At 37.8% G+C, this 17,340-nt stretch overlaps 1 protein-coding gene across 7 annotated transcripts in view; it reads right to left on the bottom strand.

Moving 5' to 3' along the window:
* Positions 1–11,018, bottom strand: part of LOC134817939 (uncharacterized) — a 40,917-nt gene extending 29,899 nt beyond the window's left edge. For 2 of the 7 annotated variants that reach the window (XM_063827314.1, XM_063827313.1), the window contains exons 1-5: positions 6,372–6,455; positions 4,500–4,593; positions 4,105–4,321; positions 3,131–3,204; positions 284–539 (exon numbers count right to left, since the gene is read on the bottom strand). The gene's annotated coding sequence lies outside the window, so the exon portion shown is untranslated. Of the gene's footprint in view, positions 1–283; positions 540–3,130; positions 3,205–4,104; positions 4,322–4,499; positions 4,594–5,334; positions 5,465–6,371; positions 6,456–10,952 lie in introns of those variants that run through there. The other 5 variants (XR_010160587.1, XM_063827319.1, XM_063827318.1 and 2 more) reach the window with 5 other exon arrangements.
* Between the last annotated feature and the right edge of the window lie 6,322 nt (positions 11,019–17,340).

Raw genomic sequence — 17,340 nt, 5'->3', positions numbered from 1 at the left:
GTTATCAGTTGAGGTTTGCTGATTGCTCCGCACTTTTCAATATCATATGTATAAGTAGCTGCACTTTCACTTCACTGCTTACAGTCATGATTGTGGAGCTAATCCCATTTGGGAATCGTTAGTAAATGAAGCTACTTCATTGTCTATTTCCTAACGTCATGTTGACCACAGAAACAGTGAAGGCAATCAAATTAGGGATGTTATTGCTAAACGCAATCATAGATTGGAAAAAGTACAGTCTACCTTTACAGTTACTCAGTTAGCTGATGTCATTACTTCTAACCTGTATCAGAAGTAGAGCTTGTGGGTCCAGTTGGGCTAGAGAGTCCATGAGACTCGCCTTAACATCCCCCTCCCCACCACCAACACCAACACTCCCAGCATTTGGGGAGGACTTGCTTTTCTCACTCTTAGAGCGAGTTCCGGACTTTTTAGTTGGTGATTTCTCACTGTCCGACTTTGAGGGTGTTTTTGGTAAAGACTTTTCGCTGTGTTCCATCTCGAATTTTTCCTCGCACGGGTTCGGTTGTTCCTCTATTCTGAAAGATGTGAGCGTTAAGGTAATATTCTGTAGTTAATAATAATTTAAGTTAAGGAGTTATCTCTATTGATGCAGCTCTGAGCTAACGGTATGTAACCAAACATCTTGAAGAATTTTCTTGCTGAACTATTTCTTTTTCTGAATTGCCTTTGTTCGTTTAAACACGGGTTACTATTTTTAATTAAAACTATTTGTACCCGCATAATTATTGTTTCGTGCTAAATACGGTAATTTTTGTTACGCTTTATATTGTTAGATGCTAGACCACTTTTACTATTTCGGAACTAAGTCTTATCTACGCAAAATATTTCTCCTATATAACCTTATCCCACATCAGACCTCTCATATCCTCAGTTTGTCCCAACTTCCATAGCTACATAGTACATACAGACAACTTCCTCTAGCAACAAACTGTGAGTACGTGGTAATGTGATATATGCCGCCGCTGTAATGAATGCCTGTAGTGTTTCCGGGCTATGTGAAACTTCATTGTTGCAGTTAGAAGAGAACAATGTGTTTAGTAGTCTAGCCCAGCCATTAACAAAATACTAAAATACAGTAGCTATCAATAGATTTAATTAACATCTTTTGTAATATGTCATCTCTGGGAACGCATATTTCGACACTGACAGATATTTCGATATTTGTTGAGAGCGAGTTAGAATTACATCAGTCGACAATAGCATTCCTGGTTTTCGTTCTTCCGTTCTGCATTTTCAAGATATGAGGGCTGACTTCTTGATAGACCCAACGGGTTACCTAAGCTATCAGTTAACAATCAGCAGATCTTCATAAGGCAGCACTGATTATAAAAACTACCAATTTAAACACTGGAGAGTTAACCATCCTTCAACACCGGATTTAAAGATTAAGGATTTTTGCACAACACGATAAAGTTTAGCTTACTCCATTTATTAGCAGTTCTAGTTCGTTGGTTCTGGAAAGATAATTTTAGTTCACTAGCAAATATTCAGTTCCTTTACTCCTACTCGAATTTAGGGTAAATTTTCCCAATAGAATATTTGCGTACTTCACAATTTTATTTTATTTGAGCATTATTATCACATAATATGAAGAGGTCAGAATAATATTTCCACAATTTTTAGTACATTTGAATCATAAGAATAGCCTAAAAACTGTTTTGTATCCTTAATATAGCTGTAGCTACTAAAAAACAAATTTTAAGCCTTGTGACCAATTTATAACCAGTAAGATGTAAAGCATTTGGTCACGTGACATATCACAGGATTCTTTGAACAAATGATTTACATTCTGTTGAATCACCACCACTTCTTTGCAAATCACAAAAGCAATAGGAAGGGACCAGACAACAGCAGACAAATGTTTCTTCAGTTGCGTAGACCAAGCTTAGATAGAACATTCTGTAAAACATGGCTAGAGTAACTTACCCTTATTGGTAATGAAGGAAATACCAATATGGAAAAGTAACCTTCGGAGGACCAGGAGTTCTGGAAATTCTAAGAACATATCGTCCCGTTCCTTTCTACTTCTCACTTCAGCAGTAATTGTAAAGTTCCCTCACCAAAAGATACCCCCACAGTTCCCACGTCTATCTTAATTAGCATGTTCATTGTTCTGATAATGAATACTCATCAGAGCATTGCGCAATCTTCATGAGGATGTAAGTAATTTGGCAGTGAACAATAATATAACATTGCTGTAATGAATGTATTATCTCACAATAAGAGAGCTATATAAGAGTATATACTGATAGTGGAGCTGATATAAGATAAGAGTGTTATTATTGGTAATGGAGCGGTGGGTAATGCCGGTTAATAGCCGGTTAATAGCCGGCTAAGAGCCGGCTAATAGCCGGTTAATAGCCGGTCGGCATCTACTTGCCGGAGCTGTATGTAGTCTTATTTGTTGTTTACTTTTGCTGACTTGTCCCACTTTTAGTATTTTAGATTAATATTACCAGATCAGTGGTTCAAATAGTCTTAGAGTCATTCAAGGTATTTCGTGCAAGTTGCAATTAATAAGTATGTTTATTGCAAGAAATACCAATATAGTTAGAATAAGTTATATTTGGAGGCCCAGAAAGTTCTTTAAGAAATATTACGCAACTCAATCCAATGTCGTTCTGAAGTTTTTAATTGGATTGCAGAAGTTGAAGGTAAGATTTCGCACGTGCACTAAGCACTTAAGATTCAGTTACGCTAATGAACTGATAATGATGGTGATTATATAAATATTCAATAGCATGAGTATATTATAGCTCGCCAGCTGCCCTGCTTATTTAATTAATTGTAAATGTATAGGCGGCACCCTCAGTTATATGGTCTAACAATTGTCTGCTTATTCTCAGTTATCAGACATTCGTTTTCTTTGTGTGCTTATTGCATGCGGAGTGTGTTATTGCATGCGGAGTACAGTCTAAGAGTCTATCTTAATTTAGATTAACTTATTGTAAACTTAGTTTATACCATGATAACGCAAATAATGAATTAATAAACATATTTTCTGTAAAGTTATTTTAGGGTAATTAATTCACAAGCCTCATTAAACGTTCTCATTATTAATATAAATAAACTAATTAATAATAAACTTGTTATAAATATTAAATACCTAATATTCTTTTCTGTAGCTGAAGAAAGTATGCTCTTTTTGTACAGCTCGACTTTCCTTGGCTTGCAGATGCCCTGAAAGGTGGGAAATTAATTATTAATTAAAGACTTAATTAAGGTAACTTTCAGAATTACATCAAAAGGCGGTTTGATTGTAGTTGGTCGCGTTTCTTTTTCTGTTTTGTATCATGATAAAAATAACTTCGTAAGATGCCAGATGGTTCACACTTCACTGGCCCTTTTCAATAAGAGTTATTAGTTACCACCTGGAAAGCACGGTACTTGAAATTAATACTTAACCACGTGAAGCTGTTTTGTATCTTAGTGAGAGAGCCAGACAGACATTTTGTTCGATTTTATTGACGTCTGTACGTGAGCTGTATGCTTTTGATCGCGAAATTGGTTTGCAAAACTTATTCTTGAATATAGAAATGTTTAACATTTGGATATTGGGACTGGGTCCGTTTATTTATTTATTAGCAGACTTTTTGCCTTTCTGTGTAATTATAAACGTGCGCTAACTTGATACTGAAAGCAATTTCTGAGTACGAATGAGTAATTTGAACGTTTTTAATCGCACCAACAGCCAGATAATGCGTTACAATTATAACAACGACATGATAAATATGTCGTAGTTACTCATACTGAATTATACGCAGCTGGTCTGCGCTAAATCATTTCGTGTTATCTTTCCAAGTTCCAGACCGTTTAAAACACCCTGGTTTCAACTTTAATTCTAATTTATCAGACTTAAAGTAAAACCGCTGAGGAAAATTACTAACTTTCAAGATCAGATCGTTAAACATCTTCTTACGAAATTGCTTTACATCTTTACGTAACATGAATTAAACTACGGCAACCAGAATTACAACCAGGTGAAAGTTACACTTACAAAATTAACCTTGCTTAACCACCATCACGCAATTATTATTAAAAGGCAAAAACCAGAACCAGGTGAAAATTACAAAATTAAACCTTATCACTAGAAGGAGCAGGTGCTACTGGTTGCTCGGATCTGAAGTGATCCGTGCTCCCCACTGTTGAACTGGATACACTGAATCCAGCACTCGTTTTAGTTGCACTCGTTTTAGTTGCACTCGTTTTAGTTGCACTTGTTTTAGTTGCACTCGTCTTGTTGTCAGGCGAGGTTAGAAGACTGTTTCTTCCGTTTATCCGCTGTCTTTGTTCTATTCTAAAAAGGAAGGCTTGTTTGAGCATGGGTAGTGGGTAGCTGCTAGGTAAGAACTTTATTGTGTGTATTCATGTTTAATGTTTATTTAATGATTTGTTGAGCAAGGTTTTAAATGTAGCAGTCGAACACACATTCTAATTATTATCAACAGTCACGGACACTGAATTATCTTTGTTACCTGCTATTAAGAGACTCGAGAACACTAACTGGTTTGAAGTTAGCAGATCGACCGGACCCGAGGTCCGTCATGCTCTTCGTTGCTCGGGAGGGACCTGCGGAGATACGAGTGTCATTTGCGGGTCATGTGACATCCCCTTTTCTTTCTAGAATAATATTATGTTTCTTGAGTTACAAATCTCTTCAATTGCAGCAATGATCACACCGTTAAAACATGTATTTGTTGCTAAATTTGTTGATTTAAAACGTTTCACCTAGTTCACGGTTAACTTCAGCTTGAGTAAGCGCAAAAAAGTCTAATGAACGCCGCATGAAACTGAGAAATAAAACCAAACCAATTATCTCGTGTTTAGATACTAACTCAGCTCTTAGGTGTCGGCTAATATAAAGTTAAGATATTTATCTTTAATAGACGAATAACGTCGGTTAAAACTCAGATCTTTATCAGACGAATAACTGCAGGATACTAAGGAACACCCCTGATTACACGTTACTCTGTGATAGAATTATAGTGGGCCGATTATCATTAGGTGGTTTTATTCTTGCTCCGGACAAAAAACAATATGGTATAAGTTGAAACTTTGCGAGTCGGACGGTCAGGATCAAAGCGAATAGGTGACCACCTCGTTGATGGATATGTATTGTGACTGTATGGTCGTTATTCAATTATTAGCTGGTACGATACGATGGTCATGGTACGACAATCACAGGATCCCTTAGAATTTGCCGGGGTATTTTGTTTAATTTTTGGGATTTGGCCAGTTATAAAATCTGTCAACCAGGAATGAAACATCGAAACTAATCATAACTAAAACTTTCTAAGAATTGGAACTTACATCGTGGATCTATTTCAAACAAAACAATTCAAAACTAAGTTAGTAAAACTAAGAGTAAGCTGTACAAATCTCCAGTGTGTCATTATAAAGCACGTAGTACTGACATTAACCTATTTCAATTGAATATGACAGCACGTGCTGCCCACGTGTTCAGTTTCCATGGTAACGTGACCAGTTTCCAGCCCTCTGACAGGACCTCACCCCCCGAAAATTAGATTTTAGCTGGACCAGAGTACAAAGTGCCACCTGAGAGCGGAGTTAGGTCTTGTTACTCTACCCGGAACTCTCCACCAATGACAGATCGCCCAGGGAAACCGGGATCCAATCAGAGCAGAGCGTTTTATCACGTGACCACAAAAGATACAGAACCTTGGTGGGGTTTTACTCCAAGTTGCATGGTGGGTAATTGGATGGATCCTGGATATCAATCCATGCCATGTGATTGAATCTCTTGAAACTTACCAACCACCCACTTTCCCACTATCTCACTAACTAGTGATCTAGTCTTCTTCCTGTAACTAAAGACTTATTTCCGGAGATTACACAACCTGCAACCAGTGGCAGTCAGCGTAACACGATATCTGGATACAAATGACGGGGTCTGACTGGTGGTAGTCTACCAGATAGTTAAGGTACTTAACAAGGACCACTACCGGTTAGTTAAGGTACCTAACAAGGACCACTACCGGTTAGTTCCTAATCGTAATGGTTCCCCGCTGTGCAACTCTCTGGCTCTGAGCACGATCATAGGTTCAATGGTGCCAATTATTTATTATTACCAAGTCGCGTTATACATACGTTGCATAGTACTGACGAAGAATAAACAATGCTAATTGAATATATGAATGCAGTCGGGGAGCTCGTGCGGAGATCGAGAAATGGAGGATTGTATGTGCCGATAGATAAGTCCATAAACCTAACAATGCACTGTTGACTGATAACACTTAATTCAAAGTTGTTGCTTACATTTTGTGAAGCCTATAGTTAATACAACGGTCTTAATGGGTTTGTAGACCTCTAAAGAGATCGTAACTTACCAAGTGACCATCATTAGATTATCAGAACACAGTTTTCACAACACAAAACAAGAGAAACAAACTGGAAACAGGATCCTATCTCTGAAAAATATCTGTCCTTGTCCGGGCGTGAGTAATCAAGGTCACGTGATCACCAATCGACCAATCACAAGTCACGTGATAAACAATTGACCAATCACAGCTGTTTAAATTGTCACGTGGTCTCTGACAGATTGGCCCCGGTAGCGCAATTGCCATGCAGTGTCATACTAGCAGGATCATTTTGCAGTGTAATTTTCTGCTCCGATTCAAGCTGGACACAAAGGTTTCGTGATTTGTCAAGCAATCCAGCAGATAAAATTTGAAGACCATCGCCGTCATAGATTAGGAAAATTGTGATTAGCGAACAAAATCTGAGGGAAAATTTTACTGTTGTCTATTATTGTTTATGACGTAGCACGTATAAGCTGATTAGCTGATTAGGAAGCAGAGTACACTCTCTAATACTATAACCATCAGAAGAAAAACATCTCTAAGAAAAATACAGTTGCTCTTAAAGAATACAATTCCGGGTTCCAAGTCGTAATCCAAGACTCCTTTAACATTCATCCCAGTTAATCGGGAGATTAATGATCTTCAAATTCCTCCAAAATACCTCATTTCCTAATTCCAATGAGCGGGATTTCGAGAGCCTTATACAATTATACATGTACTTTGAAGGTAACCCTTTTCATTTCTTATCTCTTCAAGATGATATTTTGCAAGCTTTTCGCCAGATTCGCAAGAAATGCTTGCTTGTTTGGGAAATCCCCGCCGCATTAAAATTGTTTTCCAGACCATTTGATTGTTTTGATGAACAGAACCGCCAAGCTAGTATATCGACTGGGCGACCCGGCGACTGCAACATGGGATACACTGATTGTTTGAAGGATAAACATAATGAAACAATTTTTGTAATTTAATGAATCCTTTTATTTCATTCTAACACCATATTCTATGGCTCACATGATATGTCCGATTTTTTGAATGTTGCATCAAGTTGCTTTTCACGTGAGAGATAAACAATTGACTGCCAATTAGAAAGGTTCCGGATCTATTTAGAATAGACTGGTACTGTGATAACTTTCAATTTTCATTCAAGAGATGTCTGCAGAACCCATTATTTTAGTTTTTAAAGTCTGTTTCTCAGACATTGCTCTAGTCTCTACTTTAGGTGTTCTGTTTCCGTCTTATCGTAATGGCGGAACTTTCCATTTTTAAGGGAAGGAATGGATAGTGATGTCAAGTTCATTCCTAATAATAAGACTGGCGTAGTGTCCTCAAGGATTTATGAACAAAACATTTTAGGGTTTCAAGCTAATTAATTAATCACACCAGTTATTTACAAACTGTTAATGTTAATTTACTTTTCCCGGAAGCATGGCTTATCTTCGATATTTCAATCTGATATTCTTATCTAAATCATATTATGCTTGACATTAAATGTTAACGACATCTTTATAATCACTGTACTGGTCGATTTGGCAAGGTATCAATGAAATGCATGATCGAAACAGTAAGAAAGTGTTGCCAGATCGACAGCTGGCTAGATCGAGCAATATCCTCACTACCAGTCCTAGATATCATACATTGTAGGCTTTCTAACGCGTGTGGCGTTGGTCAGTGGTCACATCTAGCAAATGTTGAATAATTTTTTTTAAAATAATACTATAATAGTGGCTTCTTCATATAAATATAATTTACGATCATGATCATATATTTTTCAAAAAATCTAAAAGTAATCATTAGTTCAAAATTGGGAAAAATGTTCATCCGCATGAACGTTTCTTGGAAAATTATCCCCAGCTCTATGCTTCGGTAATGGTACTTTTGTGGCTAAAGACATGATTTTCAAAGACAATAATTACGGCAAAAAGGAGAGGAAATTGTCCATTACGATTTTTCAAGTCGAGGCTCGGAAAATTAACTCGCTTAGTTTCTCACCTCACTCCTAGAATTGTGCTCTGCAGGAGATTATTTTCTCAGCACCTGATGTTCAACTTTTCAACTCTTGGACTAACAAATATTTGTAATTGTATTCCAATTGGTTTTAAAGAGTACTATATTCTCGAAACGATCATCATAAGCGTTTGCATTTTCCAGTGGACACATGACTCGGATGTTCGTTTACCTTTCTTATATTTTAATTTATTTGGTAAATCTGTGGAAGTTTGTACTACAAAAGTTCAAATGTCTGCTTTTCGTTCAAGTGCACGTGTTGTTTAATCAATTCGCAGTTACCGATTTAATATGTATTTGCGATCTATATTAATGCCCCTGATATAGGCGAGTTTGGGCCCAAGCTCACATATCAATATTTATCTAAAATATATCAATTAGGGTTTATTATGGCTTCTAAAGTTCTAAGATACCGTATCTTACTATATATAAAGCGAAACGATATAGGTCGTCGAAAAGTGTTTCGATAATTTAACAAAATTAGCAAAAAAATGTTTTTAAATTTAGAAAAAGATCGCGGTTCGGTCCCGGTGAAAATTCGGCATTTTAGCCGGGACAAATCTCTATAAGTCATCTCTATAAGTCATATCTTAGTATATAAGTGTATATATATAAAGCGAGACGATATATAGGTATAAGTATATAATTGTGGGTGGCGTCGTCTGCTTACAGTGCTCAATCGGCAAGCCGAGAGCTAGATACAAAATGAAACGACCGGTTGAGTCAGAGAAATGTTTCAATCATGATACAAAACCATGATATCATCAGTGACAACTGTTGTCACTGATGATATCATGGTTTTGTATCATGATTGAAACATTTGTCTGACTCAACCGGTCGTTTCATTTTGGTATAAGTATATATATATATATATCAGGGCATCAACTTTAACACGACTTTCCGCAAAAACTGTAAAAATATACAACTTAAACTTTTTTGACTGGTTCAAAATGCTTTAATGGCCTTCAAATCAGCACGGACAAATAAAAATTGGCCAAGGAATATGAATTTTAGTGCCCGAAATTTGGACCCCGAAGTGGTGTCAAGAACGCGAATTAAATAGGTAATAATTATTTTATTCTCTTGAGTTTTGACACCGCTTTAGGGTTAGACGGGTTCCTGCTAGTCTTTATAATCACAGTACTGGACGATTTGGCAGAGTATCAACGAAAGGCCGAAAAAAGTAGGTTTTCGTCAGAGTTTAGCTTACCGTTCAGAATTCCACGGCCATTAGTTATTTCGGACAGGTAATGCACAAATTATTCAAAAAATAAACAGTCAACTAGAAAAACTCGCTCAATATCATACGAATAGTCCAGTTCATCGCTATAAGTTCATGAACGGTGTTTTAAAAACTTACATATTTTTAAAACTTGTTTGGAATGAACACATGTGAGTAATATGACATGTGAGATAAACAAGTGTTATTGTAATTCATGCTAGATATGAGATTTTAATTTCAAGAAACGAGTATATGTCACACATTAATAATCAGCGGTTGATTTGCTTGGACAATGTTTTATTGGACTAAAACAGGAGTATTTTTAGCCTTATAAACCACGAAACCCAACCCTATTGTTTATGTGCTACCAATACCTGAATACCGATCATTATAACTTTATAATTGAGGAATGAGGCTTATCAATTCATGTAGTGATCAAACTAATGATGCAAGGCAAGGTTTTCATGGTCCTGCATAGTCGAAACAGTAAGAAAGTGTTGCCAGATCGACAGCTGGCTAGATCGAGCAATATCCTTACTATCAGTTCTAGATACCATACATTGTAGGCTTTCTAACGCGTGTGTTAGACTAATCAGGTGCACTTACTTTAGGTCTTTAGTTTTAAAGCTGAATAAAACATGAGTCAGTTGGTTAAACAATAAACCAAACTATTTCACTAATGAACCAAACTCTTGAACTAATGAACCAAACTATTGAAGTATTGAACTCTCATGCTAGACTATATGTTTACTAATCATATTCGGATCCCTAGCAGCCACCTCATACCGGATAGCTCGGTAGTATTTAGGATATTTCATTAGCCGTTTGGTCATGTGACCTGGATATCGGGATCTGATTTGACGAGCGTGCATTTAATTAGGAGATTGTCATGGTAACGCATAAAATTGGACAATCAGCTGACATCCTAGAAAAGTAGATTAAACGCCTACTGAAGGGTGGCGTTGCTCATTATTATTTCCATCGTATTCAGGTTTTACGAGTTAACTAATGAAATTTGGCAAAAAAACCCAATTCACATAATCTATAAAATCTAAAAAAGTAATTGGTGACGACTAATGACGGGTAGGTTCTACGCAAAGACCCAATAATATCTAAATTAATAACACCCCTTATAAGTGTAATTAAGGTAGATTACTGAGCTTTAAAAGTATGCAACACACCTGTCTCAAGTAGGTTCTTTTGCTTGCCAAACTTAGCATGCTACTTACTAGTTTTACTAAATGACGTCAATTATACCCGTTTAATTTCTATTTTTTGACTTCAGTGTACCTTTTGTTTAACCTGTAGCCCCCAGCAATTTGAGTAGCCTTTAGTTATTAAAATGTTTAATCATTAACAAGTTCATTCGTTATTGTACTCACCGAACCTCTCCCGATCTGCAAACATTTCTGTAGACCCATACTTTGGGGGTGGTTTGGTCATTGCCTGTGGGTGTACAATGTGGTTTAGTTTTACAGTATTTATAAATACTGCAATTTACTTCGTTAATCACAGTATTCAATTATGTGGGTAATTTATTATCATGAGTTCTATGTGATATTTATTATGTAGTAGGTTTCTTACCGACCAACAATTCCCAAGGATGCGATATTCAATGAGCAAATTAAAGTTAAAGCTTTCAGTCTGCAAGAGCTTTGCCACCGATATTCATTTATGAAGATTCTTCGTTGAAAAAAGATTCTTTTGTTGTATGTTGTTTATTAGATTGTAGACCTATTATGAAAATATATCCTAGTCCATAGAGTTATTTGATGAACTAGACTTTTGGGAGAGCGTGTGTAGCATTCTTTTGTAAGATGGGACAATTTATCAAGTTGCCATTACTTTATTTGGTTTCATGTTCGCTCAAAACCACAAGAGATGTGAATTTACATTTTATCTATTCTATTGTCCACCATATGTCTGGTCACTAGCCATTAGCCAACTGTTTATTCATTGAATCAGTGTTCCTTTCAGTCATGCTTTATAGACACAATATGCAGAATGGTTTGAGACATTGGGCACGGGACGTTCATTGTGTACTTTAAATCAAGTCAGTCAAATTCAGCAGCAGAACACAGAATGAGGTGAAAAATCGGGATGCATACTACAAAACCCATCCAACCGAAAACAATGAACATTTCTCAATCAAACAGTTACTAACTTAATAGTTATTAGTTACTACTCTACTCGAAACTATCTGCACTCCTCATTCTCCACTGCGTGCTGATTGGCCACTGACTATCGGCTGTTCCTAATTGCTTGGCTATGATTGGCTAATATTCTCCACGTGGTCAGTTTCCGGGCTCCTGATTGGCCAGTGAGTGGGTGGGGTGAGTTTGTAGTAAAGTAATAACTAGGTGGGGAGAAATTGCAGCTGTAGGGCTGCTTGTGGGAGAAAGTAACCTGCTTGTTGAATGGAAATGGTTCACACTCTGTTGATTGCAAAGTTGCAACAACATCCAAGATAAATTTATTCACCCAGTTTTGATGACGAATCTCTGGGTTTTCTGATCGGCCACCTACTAGTACCACTACCAGGTTATAATATAATGTTTAATTAACCTATTGCTTTCCCAAAGCTTCCTGGAAGTCGGTGGTATTCGGGGTGCCGATCAATAAGCCAAATTAAGGTGCCGGGGAAGTGTAGGGCTGCTTGTGGGAGAGAAAGAAGTGTTGCTTGCTTCCTACACTCGTGGGAAGTGTTGGTAGGAGAAACTGATCCAATGCCCCTTTTCCGCCATGGATGAAAACACTTAGGTATGCAACCTGCAATCCAAAGGTGATCACAGTCCTAACAAAAGACTGAAAGCCGATCGGTTAGATACTAGACATGTTCACTGGTTATTCTAATTGTAATTGTCCAATTACAAAGACAATTGATCAAGACGGCATATACCTTAGAATTTATTAGAGTCTGTTGTAAATGTAGTGTGAATATCGTGGTCTGCTACTTGAGTACTTACCATACTACTTGAGTACCAGACTTGACTACTTACCATACTACTTCAGTACCAATCTCCCAATTACCAATCTCTCTGTCATTACTTATCTCTGTCTACTTACCATGACCGTATATTGTGACCTCTACACTATGAGATGTGTGGTTTACTACTTTTACAACAAGGCTACGTCACTCCCGGTGGTGGGATGACCTGAGGTACTTATCTCCTATTCAGTAATCCTAAGCCACTCTGTGCCATGGCACTTTACTAGTATACTAGCAGCTAGTAGTCCTACGAGCCAGGGACTGGTATCACCAGCCGAAGCTACTATTACTACTATTATAAATCTTTATTAAGCAGCTCACCAAAACCAGGACAATTAGCTGGTGTAGAGTCCACTAGTTCTATAATCTATACTCTGCAGCCAGGGGTTGGTTATGAAATGAGTGCTTCATGTTAAGCTCTGAGAACTGCTTGTGCGTGCGCCACTGTGAACTGCGAACTTATTGAACTACGTCAAACTTGTTCTCAAAGGACAGTACCGCTAATAATAACGTTACTCAAAATATTGAACAACATTACTAAGTTACTAGCAGATCTAATAATTAGAGTTGAATTCACAGTACATTGGATAGTGTCACGACTCCGTGTTGTAGGTGTAACTCCGCCAAGGCCTACTCTCGTTCGGCAGTGCACAAACACAAACTTATTTGATACAGTTTGATAAAGGTACAATAATGATACTCAAGTTCCGTGTGGTCATGAGGTGTCTTTATAAGTTAATAAGAGCCTTGCTAATTGCTATTATAGTTCTTAACTCCGTAGCAGCGAATATTCTTCTCGGTTCCCACGACAACTTAGCCCAGACGACATCATTGATTGTTTTTAAGCTTGTCTAGTCATTCACTGTTGATTACATGTGTTCTGCTTCACGAAACATAGGATGGTTTATAGTCTGATGAGGCTGCTTATGTTTGCTTTATATCTGCTTCATGTTTGTAAGTTAACCTTGTCTAGAGGTCTAGTGAATCTCATTGGGTATTAATTATGTGAGTTCTGTGAAACATGAAACACTATAATTTGATGATGCTGGAGACTTTAGACTCCATTGGCCTGCTTAGTGCTTATTGATTGATGGTTTACTCTTTGTATGCTGATCTTCAGCTTTGAAGAAGAACGGCACAGTTGGTTTTGTATAACTTTTCTTTTGGTCGAGTTATTTTTTTTTTCTGATTCGAAATTGTGGTATTTTCAAAAGATAACTGTGCCAAGAGCAACTTGACTTTCTCGTACCCACTTTAAGGATCCGCCATAAAAGCGTCCTATAGGACGTACAATGGCACTCTGACTCAGATTATCAAAACTTACAGTAGAAAATGCGATGGTCATCATTCTTCTCCTCTATTCACAGATCAATCTTCATTAGGTTATAAAACCAATTTATGAAAGCCGATTGCAATTATCAAAACTGACGTTAAACTGTCAATGTGTTAATACTTAACGCACTACAGGTACAGCACAAACTCACAATGCAAATTTATCAATGATTTCGCAACAGTTCCACAATTCACTTTATACAGCAGCTGACAATTGGCAAACTTGATAGTATCCAGCATGAAATCATAAAATTGCTACAATCAAAACTTGACCCTGACGTCGCATGACAGGTTTCCATGGTCACATGACACGTTTCCATGGTCACGTGACACAGATTCAGCTGACAAGCAACCTCTCCTAGATGTAAAAGTAGAGTCTGTCATGATCTGTAGTGCATGTCAGGGGCCGTTAAATTTCAAATTTTCGAACATTAGTTTCAAATTCTATTTGCTAACCTCATTGTAACCAGAGAACTATATAGTGAAACATGCTGTGTTGGATATTTGATCTTCTTGTTTTTCATTACGCGTTAAAGAAAATATATGTTGGAGAATTCGAATTCGAAAAATTCGTAAATCTAGGATTATGAGTTAATGTGATTACCACGAGTTACAGCTGTGTCCGATGAACAATAATTATCGGTGGGACACTATCCTGTGCACTAAAACCGATCAGCCGGCGAGGAACAATTGCACAGATAGCATTAGGCTCAAAGAAGCCTATTACTTAATTATTGGTAGGGCGTTATCGTACTGATAATAAATAATAATTACCCAGAAAGAAAGAGTATCAGTAAGAAACTATACCAAAATCACAATCTAATTTACACGTTTACCATAGAAATCAGAAAAGGTATGATGCTGATTGAAGCACATTGTCTTGCCCCTGCAAGATTCCAAGAAGCACAAATAAGCACAAATAATGAAGCATATTATCAGTAGAACAGTCCTAAGACAGTGGGACACAGCCCCAAACTCCACCGTTAGGATCACATACAGGCAGCTCTCTTAGCACCGGCACTACCTTACATACAGATATTTCAAACCTGCCCTGATTGCCTCAATAGTTATCACGTGGTAGAGATACTGAGCTCTGATTGGTCAGTAGGAAGTGTGCTAATCAAATGTAGTGCCGCTAATCAAATGTAGTGCCGCTATAAGCTTTTCCGCTGCGCAGACAGGCGTGCTGCAGGGCTCAGGTCACCTCCATCAGCAGAGTGTAGTGTCTCTAGGCTGCAATTAGAATCCTTGTTCTTGTCAATTAGCATACATTTCGGGTCAGGAAGATTGAAAAAGTAGAAACCAACGTCCTCATGCTGATTGCATCCCGAAAATATGAAGGAAATTGCCGCCTTATAAGTTTAAAAAGAAATTGCAATACTAGCGCAGAGTTGAGAAAGCAACAATAAATGGACCAATTAACCACTCAGTAAAGTAAGAGTGCAGCTAGTAGAAATCTCAGCTCGTGAGAAAAGTAGGACACACCACCAATAAGAGACAGGTTGGGGTAGGCAATAGTGCGTAAAGTAAATTAGATGAAATATTCTGCATAGTTTGTAGTTTGGACCGATGTGTGTCAGACTCTAGTGGCAGACAAAATGTATTTGAAAGGTGCAGAGTTAAAGACATAACTGTAAGCTTTTGAGCGAGGAGCAGCAGTTTGTCAGCTCTTGAAGTCTGATAAAATATGAAACAAAGGCTTTTTTGAAGACCCATCAATCTTCATTTATTTTCACAATTTTCAAAAGGCTTTTTTCTTTTGTGAACGTTTAGTGAATAATTTTTTGTCAATGTCAATGTTACTCAAGAGAATCTACGAAAGCAATAACAACAATAATCAAAACACTAATCGTCCCAATGACCGGCGAAGAGCAGTTTGTCTGTTAAGTGTTAATATCTTAATATAAAGGAAGCGTAACCTGACGGTCCGCCGAATTCAGGCATCAAAACACTAATCTTCCCGATAACCAGAAACCTGGTGGCCGGTACTATAATGAGAAACCGTAATGACCTCATGTTGGTTAACAGATAATACGTTGTCTACGTCAGAAGTGAGTATATCTATTATGATATCCAGATATTGACAATACTGTAACAAATATCTCCTTGGAAACTGACAAGATAAGTGATGGCCGGTCAATAATTGATTTCTTTGACACATTGAAATCATCAAATGATTTTAACGTGAAAACAATAAAGCGGTTCGTAGAATCTAATACACCTGGACTCCAATCGTCACTAAAACCAATCGTCATGTGCCCTACTATACTGCCCTTTCACCATAATAATTACATGAAGACAAGTCTGAACTGAGAACAGAGTAGCAATAGTCTTAACGTCACTAAGGCTCCGTGCATCACAGAACTCAGGCGGTTCTGTTGAAAGTTTGTGGTGCAGATTATTAAAAATACAACAAATTTCATCTAATTTGCGAGGACTTTATAAGATTACTGGTAGCCCCGCATGTCACAACAATCCGAACAGCTGTTAATCTGGACCACAGACCACATTTCCACCAATTCTCGTACATCATGTACTACATCATCTAAATCCTGCAACCACTGTACCGGCTATAAGCCGGCTTATAGCCGGCTACAATTTTTATAGCCGGCTATAAGCCGGCTTATAGCCGGTTAGTAGCCGCTTACATTTGTTGTTGAGCGACGGCTATTAGCCGGTTATAAGCCTGCTATTAGCCGTTTTGGTATTAAAAGTGGTTATAAGCCGGTTATAAGATATTAACTCAACTACATCGTACTGAACGATAGTCAGGAGCCGGCTATAAGAAATTCAGTGAAAACGGCTATTAGCCGGTTATAAGCCGGCTATTAGCCGTTTAGGTATCGAAAGTGGTTATAAGCCGGTTATAAGATATTAACTCAGTTCAGTACGATGAAGTTGAGTTAATATCTTATAACCGGCTTATAACCACTTTCGATACCTAAACGGCTAATAGCCGGCTTATAACCGGCTAATAGCCGTTTTCACTGAATTTCTTATAGCCGATACCTAAACGGCTAATAGCCGGCTTATAACCGGCTAATAGCCGTCGCTCAACAACAAATACCCTGAACGAAACTTAGCAAGGCAGACTAACTAGACTAAAACTGGGAACACTGAACACTGAACAGACTGACAGGTCCATACCAAAAACCACGCGTGCTAGCTTGACCACGCGTCCTAGCAACCAACGACTCCTCAGCTCCACCAATGAGTGGTTTTAAGGGCACCGCACCTCACTTGTAGACGTTAAGTCTGGCAGACCAATCTCAGGAATATAGAAGGAACATAGAGGGACTATAGAGGGTATTATACGGTCCGCTGCGCTCGTAACAGGCATAAACTGGATTGTGGGGGTACTATTAACCTCATAATCATACACAGTGCAGTGATGGGTGATATGCGGGGGAAGTGAGAGGTGGAAATCTCATTCTCTTGTGATTGGAAAT

The sequence above is a fragment of the Bolinopsis microptera genome, chromosome 7, assembly GCF_026151205.1.
Source record: "Bolinopsis microptera isolate Bmic1 chromosome 7, MBARI_Bmic_1.0, whole genome shotgun sequence".
In the NCBI taxonomy this organism is placed as follows: domain Eukaryota; kingdom Metazoa; phylum Ctenophora; class Tentaculata; order Lobata; family Bolinopsidae; genus Bolinopsis; species Bolinopsis microptera.
This window is presented reverse-complemented; position numbering and strand designations above follow the sequence as displayed.